The 16062-nt window shown below is 39.0% G+C and overlaps 1 protein-coding gene and 1 long non-coding RNA gene across 2 annotated transcripts in view; one reads left to right on the top strand and one right to left on the bottom strand.

The window, feature by feature from the left end:
* dph1 (diphthamide biosynthesis 1) overlaps positions 1-16062 on the bottom strand; it is a 115945-nt gene that overhangs the window by 19633 nt on the left and 80250 nt on the right. The window lies entirely within an intron of this gene.
* On the top strand, positions 8208-12129 carry LOC107836498 (uncharacterized). Its single transcript, XR_001662409.1, has 2 exons — positions 8208-8623; positions 11074-12129. It is a non-coding gene; the product is annotated as an uncharacterized LOC107836498 (long non-coding RNA).

Below are 16062 nucleotides of genomic sequence, written 5' to 3'. Positions count from 1 at the left end.
CTATCTATCTATCTATCTATCTATCTATCTATCTATCGTCTCTTAATCCAAACGTTTTATATAATAATGAGGTTTTTGAATGTGAGTCATCATCTCACCAACAGATGTCAGTGTTGAGCTGATGAACAACTTCTCCTGTGTGTGTGTGTGTGCGTGTGTGTGTGTGGGAAAGAGGAGGGGGGAGTTGGGCTGGAGAAGGAGGGAGGGGTGAGTCATCTGGATGAGTCATGTGTGATGTGTGTGGACAGCTCAGCTAAGGATGGACAGACAGACGGACGGACAGATGGATAGATGGATGGATGGATGGATGGATGGATGTTTTAGCATCCAACCTTTTTAGCAGGACATACAATGCTGCAGTGTGGCTGAAATCTGAATCTACTGTATTCTCTGCCTGTGTGACAAAAATGACAAACACAGTTAGGCTCAGGCTTGTAGTGCTTCATACAACCAGCAGAGGGCTCCGAACCATCCAGAACAAAAGGTACAAGACAAAGGAGGTGATTTAAAGGGAGAGTTGGGAATGTGCGAGAAAGTTTTACAATATAAGAAATAAGAAATGACATTGGATGCTGGGTAGATGGAAGTTTAAATGGTGGCAACTTTCAGAAAATATTCCAAGATTTTCTGCCATATGTTGTTTTTTAGTCCTCCAATTACAGAGGACTAACAAAAAGTTAAAGGGGGGATTTATGTAAAATGTTGAGTGTTCATGTTCATGCTCATGTTGTCTGATGCAGACAAACAAAGCGAACTCTGGTCCCCCTAAAAGCCTAGTTCTCGGTTCGGTTTTAACAGATATGTGAACCGCAAACAGCCCTGAGTTCGCTCCAAAAGCAGGAAGAGTACTATACCGTGGGGCATTCTGGGTAAAAACAAGTAAAACAAACAAGAGAGTCTAATGCCAATGGTTTGTGGTTTTATACCAATACTAAAGAAAAATCCTACAACTGCTAAAATCTATCGCTACTCCATTTTTGTTTACCTGTTGCAAAGAAGGAAGTTGTGCAAATGTTTCTGTGTCGTTTCCTTCAGTAGTTCTTGGTGCAGCGCCACCACAGGCGAAGAGGGAAACAGATTTTTCAAACAGTTTGGTTTGTTTGACACAGTGGTGTGAAAGCGAACCGCACCAGCTGAAAATGTAACAGACGTTGTAATTTTGGACCCCGATCGAGTCGACAAGGTGTGAAGACACCCAAAGAGACAGAGGCCCAAATTTAATGCATCAAACTGCAAAGTCAAATTGCTTCTAAGTTATAAATTATATATACAGCATTTTTCATATGCCAAATGAAGATATAATAGTTACTACGTTGTGCTATAAAATGCCCCTTTATCACTTTCCTTGTTGCTCTCTCTTAAACTCATAACAAGCAGCTTATTGAGCAGAGGAACTGATAAGACAAAGGAAAAAGCACAGCCACCATAATGTGTTTGCCAAAAGCGAGCTGCTGAGCTTGGTTCTCTTTGCTCGGATGAGTCGTGATGAGCTGAGTCAGACTGCAGACTTTGTCCAAATTCATCTGGTTCATCCTCGGCGAGGCAGTGGGACTCCAAAGTCTTTCCCTTGATCAAGCGGCTGCGTTCTGCCTTCAAACGGTCGCTGACGAACCCACCCCGTTTCCACGTACAAAGAAACACGGCGCAAGAGTTTTAATCAGGTCTACCATCGTCATGCAGAGCATCTTTAGCTGGACGATTTTTTTTCCTCCCTCTCTCTCTCTGTTTTCACAGAGAACCACACCTGTAAAAACAGAGTGCGTGAACAATCACGTCCAGTGGAATCAAAACTAGCTTCGGGTGATCCTGTTTAATTAATTCTCTCTTCTCTCCCACCAACTGTGTGTGTTTGTGTGTGTGTATGCGTGCGTGTGTGCATGTGTTTTGTAGGAAAAAAAGAAAAAGCTGCGAAGGAGGAAAAAGGGGAATGTGATGAAAGATTCATGAGCGATGCTGATGTTCGAAAATAGAGAAGGGTTCTACATCAATCTGAGAAACAAGACGCTGTGGCCGATAGATGTGCGTCGACAGCAAACACAAAGTAATCACGATACTTTTACAAAAATGTGAAGAACTCACTTAGAATATTATCATACATTTTATGTATTCAAGGTTATTTAATTCAAACAGTGAAAGTCACATGTAGTTTAATTGCCTTCTGAGTGATAAATTTCAAATGTTCATTTTGATTATTAGACTTCATGCTTTGTTATCCTCTCTGTATGTTCTGGAATGAGTTCTGCATCACAATCCTCTCAATGCAGGTATTGGTCTTACTTGATTATCATTTTTATGACACCTTTTCCTTCCACTAAACTTTCCATTAATATGTTTTGTGTTGAATCACGTCTTCTTAAGATTTCTTTTAATTAAAATTATTTGAAAAACTGAACTTTTGGTTAACAATAAATTATTATCACCAATGTTTAAAAAAAATATTATTTTAGACAACCATATTACGATAGGCATATCTGTTCTAAAAACTGAACTTTTGGTTCATAAAAACTCAATGTCAACAATAAGAAAAAAATTATTAAATTAAAATGATCCAAAATACTATTATTTTCAAATCGATATCAAAGTTTATAAGAGAACATTACTTGAAATATACTATTTGTCTGATAAATTGATGTGACATGCAAATCCAAGTTACATATTTTGACTATAACTGATGAAATAAATGAATTTTTAGTTGATACTCTGATGTATCGAGATGCACTGTTGAGCAGAAAGCAAAATAATATGATTCATTTTAGGAATACAGAATATCCTCTTATGAAGTTATAGCTCATAGTTTCAGGAAACCTGAAAACTAACTGGAAAAATAGCGTCTGTCAAGTGGGAGCATACGCTGTGGTGTAAATAGTTAAGCAGAATACTGATGAGTAGTGTGTGTGTGTGTGTGTGTGCGCGTGCGTGCGTGGGTGTGCGTTTGTTTGTAATACCTTGTGGTGACGATTTTCCTGACATATACTACGTTGTGGGGACCAATTGGTCCTTGTGGGGACTGGAGCCTGGTCCCCACAAAGGGAAACCCTGTTTATGGGTTAGGGGTCAGATTTAGGGCTAAGGTATGAATTGAGTTTTGGTTAGGGTTAGGTAGGTGATGGTTAGGAAAAGGGTAAAGGTAAGGTTTAGGCTGTAGAAATGAATGGAAGTCAATGGAAAGTCCCCACAAAGATAGCCACGCAAACATGTGTGTGTGTGTGTGTGTGTGTGTGTGTGTGTGTGTGTGTTTGTGTGTGTAAAAGAGGGAAAGGTGAAACATAACCCTATGGGGTGTTTCTTCTCTCTTCCCATGTTCTTGTGTAACCATCACACAACAGAATGAGAAGACATGAAAAGTCAGGGGTGCAAAGATGAATCTGGATTTATACATCAAATGTTTTGTAAAATAAGTTTCCTGGACATAAACATTGCTCCCTAAAGCCTCTTTCAACTCCATTTCTCTTTCTTTTTTCTTTTTTTTTTTGTGTGTGTGTTTTCCTCTGTCAGGCAAATGCATATTTTCTGGTTTCAGGAATGTACGTCGGGCCGAGGCTGGAGCGGCTGGAGATGATTCCACTGTACATGAAGAAATAGTGATACTGGAGCAAAGAGTTGTGGAAAAACAGCCTGGGGGTGAAAAGGGGTGGTGATGTGGGGGCGGGGGGGAGCTGGAGGTGGATGGGGTGAAACAAGCGTAAGAACATGAGGTGCGCTGAGGATTGAACTCCCAGTGACGTATTGCTGTTTCATTCTTAATTCATGACACCCTGGTGGGAGAGCTGACGGCCGGTCGGGGCATTGGAGTGAGCAGGAGCGCTGATCGAAGCTACCGTTTCACAATGACTAATTAATGCCTGGCTTATGCGTTTGTGGAAACCATCAAATCACGGGCAGCTGTGTGTTTTTCAGCCACAGACAGAGTGCAGGAATCCCTGCAACTATGCTAATCGTGCTACTAGATCAGATTAAATAAATTCCACAGAATGCTAATTCTTTTTAAGACATTTTTGTAACGGTTCAGTCATAATTTGAAAGCAGTCAAACAAAAAATTTGAAAATTCTCAGAGAAAATTTTTGAAAACCAAAGTGATTGTTTAATCCCAATCAAGGATTTTTGCCTGGTTACTTATTCAATTTAAAACAATATGATTAATTTTAGGAATACAGAATATGCCTGGTACCAATACAAAGCTATGGAAAACTGCTCTGAAAAAGGAGCTGGTTGAGACCAATGAACCAGACTGAAGCCTTACTTTATCCAGTCTTTGGTAGATAGAAAGAAAAATGAACAATAATGCAAATACAAATTATCAAGATAATTTCATGACAACACAAAAACAGACCGTCTTTCTACATATCTGATAGCATAGAATCTAAGTGTCAACAATTTAAAATGCTATGAATGTTATATCCAAAAATCACTTTTGGCAAAAAAACAAACAAACAAACAAACAAACAAAAAACACCTGTTTATTACCAGAAGATTATTTAAGCGGAAAAAAATAAATCATGTTTGGCAAAAAGTGACTTAGGTCATTATTTTAGAAAAGTGATTGAATGCAGGATTTTTCCTTATATGCTACGCTACTCAGACGTTCTGTCTGCACTGGTGACGATTCACTCATCTTACATTGTCAAATACCTAAGAGTTGTGTCAAGAGGAGAGTATTCCAACTTGTTTTCCGAATTAGTCAGCTAACAATTATTCCACTGCTTTTGGTTTGAGTTTACACAACAGGACTTGATGTTTCACTAAATATGAATGACGGGATGCGTGGCAAGATAAGAAACATTGTGACAGCATCTTTAACAAAAGTTACATTTGTTACGTGAACAATGTGGTGTATTTAGCCTGTGAAGCGGTTTCACAAGTCAACAAGCCACAGATTTAAAAGTCTGTACGATTATTGATACTAATACTTGGCTTGAAAGTATTCAAGCATCCCTACTTCTAAAGTTTTTTCTTTTGTTGAATTTGTGTTAATATATTTGCTACTTAGATCTATTCTGAAAATACTACAGGCCTAGTCTGGATACTTTGCTGGATGATACATTGTCCCAGAAGTTATTGCGATAAATGATAACGTGGTTTTGAGACCATTTTCAAGGAACATAATGGAAGAACACATCCTCAGAGATCAATAAGCTTTAAACTCTAATGAGCATTTAACAACTGGAACTGGAAGACATTTTAAATATCCAAAATAAATAAACGAAACAATACATAGAATGAATTATGAAGTCTCTGTTAACCAAAGCACTAGACTGAAGACATCTGTCATTCCAGGTTTTGATTGAAAGAGAAAAAGAACGATAATGCAAACGGGAAATGATTGAGTTTGTTTTCATTTATCATGCGATTGTTAACAGGTCTGCAGAGTAAATGAAGAGCTGTGGTCTGGCTGAGGAAACCGAGAGACGATAAACGACATTGTTCACACCAGCTGTCAGAGGCAAAGTTCAGAAACTTATTTCCTAATTTCTGAAGCATTAACGATAACGACACGAAAAAGAAGCAATTTAGATTTAGTCGAAATCTTAAGTCAAATTCACTGGAGAGGAAAAAACCTCTTCAGTACACGTCATCGCATTTCACATTCACTAAGGTCCACAGGAAGTTACGCCTACCAGGTCTGAAATAAGGAGGATAAAGAAAGAAGCTTTTTTTTTTTTTTAACAGAAATGTCACCTTCAGTTAAAAACACAGAAATGAATAAACGTCAGAATATCTGCTGTGAATCTGTGTCACTTTTGAACTTTACTTCCTCTCAGAATCAAATATTTCATAAACTTATTTAGCCTAAACACAAATTCGTAGCCCTAGAAAGAATTGTCTTTCTTTTCTGCTGAAGTCTGAACCCCATGACTCCGTTGTGTCCCACAGCGTCTCTCCGTCGTTCAGCATCAACGTAGCAGCAGGAGCTGTGGAACCCGTTCTCCAGTCTGGAGACGTTCACCTCCCCCTCGTCACTTTCCTGCTTACACTAAAACTAGTGAATCATCACCGTCGCTCCCTCCCTCTTCTGTTAACTGCAGTTTTCTCGGCTGTACACTCACACATATATAAAAAAAAAAAACATCCATCGACAGCCTAAGAAAGAAAACCACCTATAAGACAGCGAGACGTAAGTGAGGGTAGAGAAACGGCCACAGAACAGCCATATGTGGTTTAGATTTTTTTTTTTTTTGCATAATTTTAACGGATGACGAATATTTACCTCATAAACGCCGTCTTGCATCTTTCAAAAAGCATCTGTCTTTTGATAATTACGAGCCGTGTTTATAAACAGCTGCTGCGATATTAAACACCAGCAAATGAACGGACAGTAACTCAGAACAGAAATGATTATTACAACAAAAATTGTTAGAAACTATCGAGCTGAACAATCTAAATCAGTGCTTGATGCTTTCCTATTAGAAGCTGTATTACTTTTGCTCATGTGTGACTCAGAGGGAATTAAAAGTCAACAATAAACAGGAACAGAATTAAAAAAAAAAAATCCATGCATTTTTTTTAAGCTGTTAGTGACAAAGCTAAAGAATGAAAGTTGGAGTTGGGAAGTGAAAGCAGCAGAGCTTATAATGACCCGCAAAGTTTAAAAACTGATATTAAAAAAATGACTAATAAGAGTCACGAAAATGACTTGGTGCAAAGAAATTAATAAGGAACTATTAATAAACTTATGACTTGATGATGAACTACGAATCTTATTTACTTCAGTGGCCTGTCATTAGGAAAAGTTTAGTTCATGTTTGACTATTTTAAAAAGTAAAGAACTAGTCACCATTAAACTAAGATTTATTTTTAACCATTAAATAACCATACAGCCCTACCTAACCATTAAAAACATATTCCTCTAACCCTGATCTAAAATCAGCAGCATTATTTAACCATTACCTTAATATTTGTCCCCTGTTGTTAAACCAAACAAAATGTACTAGTTTTGGGTGATTTAACATATTAGTTAGAAACTAATGTCGTCATTAACGTTAACTAACGGTTCTTTTATTGTTTCATTCTTGGAAAAACATATTTTTGGGGAAATCAGACATCAGTACCTATTGTTAATAATTTGTTAACTATTAATTCATCTTTATGAACCATTGGAGAATCTTTTGTGCCCACTATTTATGTGCTAAATGAAGTCAACTTTCACATCAAAATCTGTTATTAATGGATAATTACACATTCATTTATTATTACCTAACCATTGGGAATCTCACTAAGAGTAGCAACACCTCAACTTATTTTTACTCATTAAAAAGTAAAACAAAAGAAAATAAAGTCATCTAAATCATATATTACACATAAATAAAATTATTAGAGAATAAGAGATTTTAAACATAAAAACCACTTTTCCAAACCATTTGTATTCTCTAAGCGGTTTGTTAGAACAGCAATACTGAGGTAATGTGTATGTTAGAACAAAGTAAAGTTCTTTCAGTGACTGTTATGTTAACAGTCCTTTCTCTTGACCTGCAAACGGGACAACAGAGCATAAACATCAGAACAAAATGCTTGTGAACACAAAGCATCACTTTAACATAACATGCAGGTTTGTGTGGCTCATGCCATTTTGTTTAAAACATGTCTGTTAAAGTCAAATGTAGTGTGTCATAAAACTATTTAAAGCACATTTTCTCCAAAAAAAGTTAAGCAAGTAAATGTAACTGAGTACATGTAACTACTTATCCCCTTTCAAGGAATAATTGAGAGTTCCTTCAAGTGAGGTCATGCATGAATGTTATGCAGTTTTCTTGTTTTAGCGTCCCAAGCGCCTCATCAAAAATCATAAAATGAAAAGACAAATTACTTCCACAGCTACTAATGAGAAAACGAGGATGTTTATTCCAACGGAAAAACGGAAGTGATTCATTGATCATCTTTGAGAATACTCGAACTGATTCACCGAATAATGACCAGAGGAAAAATGGCTTCATTAGCAGAGTAAAAAGGGGAAATTAGAGGTAACCTTTTTTTTTTTTTTTTTCAGTTATCTCCTGCAAGACTTAATTGCTCACTCTTCCTTTCTGGCACTTTACACCTCCAAAGCAATTTCCACTGCCCTGAAACGTGCTCCACAAACACAAATAGGAGTAGTGGGTAGCATAGCTGCACCCAATAAAAAGCCAGCAACCCTTCGCTCACCCCACCCCCCCTCCCCAAAACAACCACCCCACTGCTTCCCCTTGCCTCCCCCTCTCGCGGAACCCTGAGCGTCCTCCTGTTGACTGCGGCGCCTCGATGACGTCAGAGTCCACGTACATGGTCCATGTAGGTGATGCTTCTGAATGAATGAGTGTCCCCTCCCATCTCCATTACTAGTACTACGGGACGTCTATAAGAGCAGATCACCGGGGCAGCCCGCTGAATTTTATGAGATACCGGAAAACGGATGCGGGACTTGGAAAGAAATCTGAATCAGAGCTCTTTTTATCTTCTTCTTTTTTTTAATCATAAAATAACCTTCATCGTCAACGATGCGCTTAGATAGAACACAATTAGTATTTTTTTTGTTTGCATTTTTTAAATAAAATATTTTTTAAAGGAAGTCGGGTTATTTTAAGAGTTTGATCGAGGCGTAAATCATTAAAACCTCCGCTGGACCGGTGAAGATTTTTTGTTTAAAAAAAGGTAAGTTATATTTTGTTCTATTTGCCTATTTTGTTATTTTTATTTAATTATGCTTACAATACATGCGTTACCCGAGCCTTGCATGACGAGAATACTGTAACCTGTTTTTAGTGAAATCACCTAAATTTCCCTGTGCGTCTCACTCCGCGGATGTACGGTAGATTACAGCGGCTAGAAGTTGCTGCAGTGTGAGTCACTTTGGCGCACATGGGCAGTGACAACTGTGGAGAGGGAGAGAGGGAAAAAAAAAGGAGAGTGACTTGTGGGGTGTAGGCTACGTTGGTCGCATGTTAACCAGGCCGCATGTCCGCAGATAATAAGACAGCGAATCACGACATGCGTGAGGGTGGAGTGGGGGTGGGGGGCATTTCAGAGTTTTAACGACGTCGGTCTGCGCGGGACGTCCTAGTTCCATACATTCCCCGCGTGGCCAAAACTCGCTGTATGAAGCAACGGATGTGATTGGATGGCCCAGTTTCTAAGGAACGAACCTGCATCACTAAGACGACGTATAAAGTGATCACGTCTCAAGCGGAGCCTCCTTTTTTTTTTGCTGCTTCTTATTTTTCCTCTTTTTCATGTTCAAATGACACAGTGACGCGCTGTTGAGGTGAAGTCAATTTTGCGTCATTCCTGCGCACATGCGGGTAGCTTCCAATCAACCGGCAGCAAAGTGTTAAAGAGACACAGCTACAGCCGCCTGTGTGCGTGCATAACCTGCATTGCGTTGCGTCTCTATGTGCCCGGGGAGAGGAGAGAGGGGAGGGGCGGGGGAGAGGAGAGAGGGGAGGCCTGGTGCCTGCTGACGATGGGAGGGGGGGAAAAAAACTCCCGAAGGTAACTCCTGGAAGAGGGGATGTGGGTTGATGTGATCAGAATCACAATGAGCTCCGGTCAATACGCGTCTCCCCTCAGTTTTTAAATGTTAAAAATCCACCTGCGTCCCGGGGGGAGGGGTGGAGGAACCACGCCGTGTTCAGGCCGGAGCGGCGTGAGGCATAGATGATCAGCGTGTCGCTGTCCGCGGTGCTGGAAGTGGGCTAAAGCAGACGGATTTAGACTGTAAGGGAAAACAACATAGCACTGCGGGTCGCTAATAGTACAAACAATAAAGGCGTTATTACATGACTTGTCTTCAGAGTTCAGACGTTTTTTCTCTTTACATTCTGCTCAAATTATACAATCATCTTTAAACATGCTACAACGCATGTCACTCTAATTTATAAGTTTCCGGTTTGTCTGACAATGTAGCAGAGACGCTGTAAACTCCCTGACATCTGCCTCACGAAAAGCACATGTTCGCCTTATCCAGTATTTACGGTCATGTCCTCACCATTTCGTAAGTTTGTAGTTTTGGTCGCTTAGTCAGTTTTTTTTTTAAGCACAGCCGCCAGCCGAGCCGCTTTGACAACCGAAGTTATTCACTAGAATCGTCTCAAAGTGTACGGTAAGGAAATTGATGTCTGCCAACATGAAATTGCTCAATGTTGCTTTCTATAAAACATTGACATTTTGTTCCTTCCTACTTTCATTTTTTGTATCTGTAAATAAACTCTCACCTTAATGCTTTCCATCATTATCTAATTTGTAGTTCTGGTCGTTTTGTACTCAAAACTACCCAAATCGACGTTGATTGACGTCAATTTATACCCGCAAAGGTTACGTTTAGATACACCAAGGACTTAAATTAATTTTCTATGGCCTATATAAAGTCTACTCTAAGACCAACTGATTAAATGAGTCCTCCAAATTGATCATTAGTCATAATGTTCAGATTTAGTAACAGACATCTTGCCCAAAAGGGATTACAAACAAAAATATACAGGAATTGGGTGAAGCACAGATATTTAAAGAAACTTCTGTACAACTAGATTGAAATTGATTGAGATTTGAGGGTTTTTTTTTTGTTGTTTTTTTTGATAATTCATGAATGTTACAAAGAAAACCCAACTGATGCACAATGATTTCAGAATGTAGGTTCAAAATGCCTTGTTGTACAGAATGGAAAGGGTTAAAGTTTAAAGGGTAACATGGAGCCCCTGAGGTTCCATTTCATTACTCTTTAAAGTTTGGTATGACAAAAACTGAACCTTAAAAGGATAAAGTTTAATTACCAAAACAAATGAACTGATATGGGAACAGTTGAAGCACATGGATATGCAATGGAAGCAGGAAGTGACTCAATAGCAAAAAGTGTAGGTAGATGATGGAGGCAGAGTGCTGACCAGGCCGTCTCCAGCAACATTGATGATGTTCATGCATCGTTTCTATATTGGTGATAAATGCAAACTTGCATATCATGAACAAGTTAAAGTGAAAAGTTAAGGTGAAAACCTCTGACGACCAATTTCCACTTCAACCTTTCTTCTCTGGTCAGTTTTATGTTCTCATGAAAAAACAAACTTCCCTCATTGAGCCACTTTTCTGTTCTCTTTTTTTTTTTCTTCTAGCACACAGACAGATCTGTCAAATTGAGCGCCCGGGCGAACTGCGATGTCCTGACGTCAGCTCCACAGATACCCAGCCGGGCTTGCATAAGCTCCCGGCTTCGGCCCCGTCTCCCTGTGTTCCTGTCTGGGCCCCGTCTTGCGGCTGACTCATCCATAACCGGCATGGAAATCGATACGACAAACACGACAACAAGTGGGCTATGTAACTGTCCTGACTGGCCGTGCGTATGACAAGCCTCAGGGCCTCTGCCAATGGTGTGTGTGTGTGCGTGTCTGTGCGTGTGTGTGTGTGTTCTGCTCTGAGCATCGTGTCACTTTACACCTTTGATTTGTTTGTGTGGCACCGTTATTATTATTAAAAAAAACAAAATAATAAAACAAGGTTGGACCTTTTGCACTTCCCTCTTTTTGCATGTCACCGGCTCCCTCCAAGCCCGATCTGAACCCACTTTGCCTCAAGTCAGAGCATCAATACCTTGGCTCTAGACTGCTTACTGCTAAACCTGACCAGAAGTACAGTAACAGTCTACAGTCATGGCTACTGACGCCTGGCGAACCTCTGCACGGAGAGTGTGACTGTGATGAGCCGCGCAAACCACCAAGGCTGCACACAAACACAAACACACACAGAAACACACACGCAAACGCGCACAAACGTGTCGACGTCAGCGGTTGCCACAGCCAACCCTCCTCTTCCCTCCTGCTGTCTCCATGGTAACCGTGGCATTAGATTGTTACTGTAGCAACAGCACCACTGGTAACAGTCTACAGCCATGGTCGCTAGGGGGCAATACACACACCTAAAACCAGATTATTGGTGACACGGAGGAAAAGACTGCATGTTTTTAATTTCAGGGAGTCAAAGTGGGACTTATGTAATGCATCTGAAAATCTGAAGAGTCTGAGTGGCAGTTGGGTGAAATCAGATTGAGAATATCTTGATGTTTGAAGTAGATTTGTGTGGCTGACAGCTGCTGCTGATTCGACTATTTTACCTAGTTTCTTTGAATGTGCAAATTGGAATAAAATAATTTTTTCTCTAAATAAAGAATTAATCATAAGCCCCTGAGACCTGATGTTTTTTTTTCCTAGTAATTTTAATACAGTTTTCTTTTTGGTCAGAGTGTAAAATGATGTGTTGATTATTCTGATATAGCAGTGCTTGGTCGTAGCCTTTTCAGTGAAAGAACTTTTGTTTCTACGAGCTCAAGAAGGACACAAACTCTTTATCCCAAATTGAACAAAAACGCCTGATTATAATCATCTGAAATTTTAATACCAGTGATTGACATGATGATGAGAAATAATTATTTAAAAAAAGGTTACGGTCTTTGCAATCCTTCAGCAGATATTGGCTGCAGATGATTAGAACGTCCTCATAGTGTGTGAAAGAGTGAACTCTAAAATTGAAGTTCATGCTGTTTGAAGTTAAACACATGAGGAAGTATTGGAAAAAAAGTCCATAAATGATTAAATAATGTTCGACTCTGCTAGAATGTTTTATTTATTGTCTAGACCAGGGGTGTCAAACTCCAGTCCTCAAGGGCCGCTGTCCTGCAGTGTTTAGATGTGCCACAGGTAAACACCAGTGGAATGAAATGGCTTAATTACCTCCTCCCTGTGTAGATCGGTTCTCCTGAGCCTTGCTAATGACCTAATTATTCTTTTCAGGTGTGGTGCAGCAGAGGCACATCTAAAAGTTGCAGGACAGCGGCCCTTGAGGACTGGAGTTTGACACCCCTGATAGACGTACTTTGAAACAAAAAACTAGAAGCAAATTCTCTTAGATGTTCTGTCTGTGAATGAGGTTGAAAAGTAAATTTATGAAAATCAATTAGCAAAAATGTGTAAATAGGATTAAATCCCCTTAAAAATCAGTTAAAAACCCTTAAAAACCAGTTTTTAAGGGGGTTGTTCTGATTGTAATTTTAAAACAATCACTGTCTGACTTTGAAAAGTGTGTGTGAGAAAGGATTTTTCTATGGGAAGAAGTTTAAAAATTTTTTGTCTGGACGTTAAAGAAGTCACCATCATAAGCACGGACAGGTTTACATTTGTACATTTACTGATTTTCTTATACAGTGAAAAAAGATTTTTTTCCGTAAGGTTTTTGAATTTCTTTTTCTTCGAAAGTACAAAGGTTAAACATAAAAACCATGATGATATGGTGTGTTTTATCTTTTGCAGTTACACTGAGCACAAATCAATACATGTTCAAATTTTTAATGCTATGAAAATAATTGTAAGATAAAACAGTCTTAGTATGTTAATTTTAGTATTATATATCTGTCAAACCCTGTTTATGTCTTTCTAGAGTTACTTTATGGTTGTTAATTTTGGATTAAACATTTTTTGCTTTTGGCCCAAAGACTCCCTTTTAAATTAAAAAACTCTATGTACTGTCTTTGACTAAATGGCATACAGTCTGTGGCTAATAGAAACTTTGCACTATGAAGTAAAAAGGAGAAAGCTTTTAATCTTGTCAGAGTTTCATTCGGTGTCAGGACACGACATGTTGAAAAAGACGCCGACTTCTGTGACAGGCTTGTGTTCTGGTGGCACTTTGGCCGGATAATCTGGGACAGGCTGACCTCCTACGCAGAATTAGTCATCTCTTTACAACATTTCTTTTTTTTTTTCACTAAAGACTCTTATTCAACCTTCTAGCAACCTTCCACCCCACTGCTGTTTGGCCGCCCAGGCTGCTGCTTCTTCTTCTCTCCCACACACACACACACACACACACACAGAGTCGGCAGCCTCTACTCATGATTATTGTTCAAATATTCACATTGATGCTGTAGTCTGTTAAATGTGGCAAGTGTTAAAGAAACAGATCGGTTTGAAATAAACGCAACAGGCTGTTTTGGCTAAACTTGAATATGAAAGCTAAACAATACACGTTACAGTTCGGTTTATCTTTGAACAGATTTTTTTTCTTTTTTTTTCGGTTTATTCTGCACAGAAAAAAAATGGGCCTGCAGTGGATGTATGTTATCCTCTCCATAAAATCGTCTCTGAAATGCACAAATCACAGAAAAACGCAGCAACTCCCTCTTACTGCGCCTCTTCATCTGAAATTGAAATTGCCCCTGCTGAGCCGCGTCAGACTTCCACTATTACAGCGATGGCGCATTCAAAGCTCTCTGCTGTGAAACAAACGTGTGGGGCTTTTTTCTTCTACCCCTTACTCCTTCACATCTTTTTCTCTAAGCTTCTCAGCCATGCGCGGTGTTCTGACAGACAACAGAACAGACCGGTTTAAACACATCGCTTTCTGTAATCCAGAAAATGATAGGAGCAAAAAAAAAAGAAAGAAATTGAAGAAAATACACGAGGAATGCGGCTTCTAAGGACAAGGTTGAAAGAAGACGTTTAATTTATTTATTATATATAATGTAATATTCAAGTCTCTGTTCATCCTTTAATATATCTCTATGTATTTTATATCTTTTCTTTAAGATTTGAAATAACAGACAAAAAGCTTCTCGATAAGAGCGTTAAGTGCTGATTCATTTTATATTTTCAGTACATGGATACCACACAATTCCATAAAAAAAAAAAAAATAATAATACATAAATAAATGATCTCAAACAAAAGGCTGGTATTTTGCAATTACTTCTCAAAGGGGTTAAAATCACGCTGCCTGATGTGCAGAAGGCCGCTGACCACATGGGGTCACCGGGAGACGGCAGTGACTCAGCTTTTTCTGAGTCACCGACACAAACAACTGAACGCACCGGGAGCGACGGCGTGATTTTCCCTCCTACAGGTAAAAGAGTCACGTAAAATGTACATAGATGCTAATTAAGCATTTATATAAATATGGGTTCATTTCCATCAACTACTTTTGCTCTGGGAATGAACTGAATCGTCATTTTTTTTCAGACTGCAGGCAATCATTCAGAACCGCACGGTGAATTTGTGACCTGCGGTGTTCAACAGCTGTGGCTTTTTTTTTTAATTCCGTATCAAAAATGACAAACTCTCAAGAGTTGAAAGGAGTGAAATGACAGGTCTAAGTTGTTAAACGGTGATGTTCAGAGTCGAGTTCCTCTGATGTGTGGGAGCAGGGAAACGGGTAAGTGATGAAAACCGACTATGTCAGAGAAGAAAGTCCACTCTGAACGGTCTCTCCACAGAGAGAAGTCGAATGAAGACTGCGAATAAGGCAGGCAAACAGTGACACTCAGTGGTCACTCAATTACTGACACAACGAGATGTTAGATGACAGACGGATTACAGCGATGTGGGAAGGAAACTCGAGTAACAAAAGATAAAAATCCACATTATAGAAGGTGTGATATAATGTCCTGAAGGAAAACATTATGCAACACTTTCCATATCTTCATTATCCATGTTCCCATTGTTGGAGCAGGTGATCGCAGAACATGTCTTTATAAATGTTATGCAGTACATAAACCCTGGGTCTGAGTTGAGGTGGTTACATTTTCTAATAACTAGACATCACAAAAAACAAATAGTTTAGTTCCTAAATGTGCAAAGTTGGTATAGAAGTCAAACATATAAAGAAAAGAATTGTATCTTTAATTGCAGTGAAAGGGGCGTCTTCAAAGACTCTTTTAAACAAAACAAACAAAAAATATGGATTACTTTTTATAACCTTTCCAAGCATGCTAAACCTTTTTCTTGGTCTGTCATATGAAATTCCAGTGAACAACATAAAATTTTGTGGCTGTAATGTTACCAAATGTAGAAACGTTATGGGTTATAAATACATTTCCAAGGTGCAGAACTTCTACTTTTCCACCTGAGGGATACTGAGAATCGCTCACCCATCATGGAAGATTACACTGCTGGTATTATTTTGTTGGTATGTTTGCTGTTAACTACCTGAATTGTGTTTTACATCTCCGGCACACTGAAGGTCAGTTTTTCCTAAAAGCAAAATGAAACAAAGAGTTGCCTAAGAAATAAAGTTCAGTTTCTTTCTCCTTAGATGATCTATTGCCTAAAGACATTAGAAA

This window comes from Poecilia formosa, unplaced genomic scaffold (genome assembly GCF_000485575.1).
Source record: "Poecilia formosa unplaced genomic scaffold, Poecilia_formosa-5.1.2 Scaffold63, whole genome shotgun sequence".
In the NCBI taxonomy this organism is placed as follows: domain Eukaryota; kingdom Metazoa; phylum Chordata; class Actinopteri; order Cyprinodontiformes; family Poeciliidae; genus Poecilia; species Poecilia formosa.
Note: the sequence above shows the minus strand (reverse complement) of the source record. Positions and strands in the feature narration are given on the sequence as shown.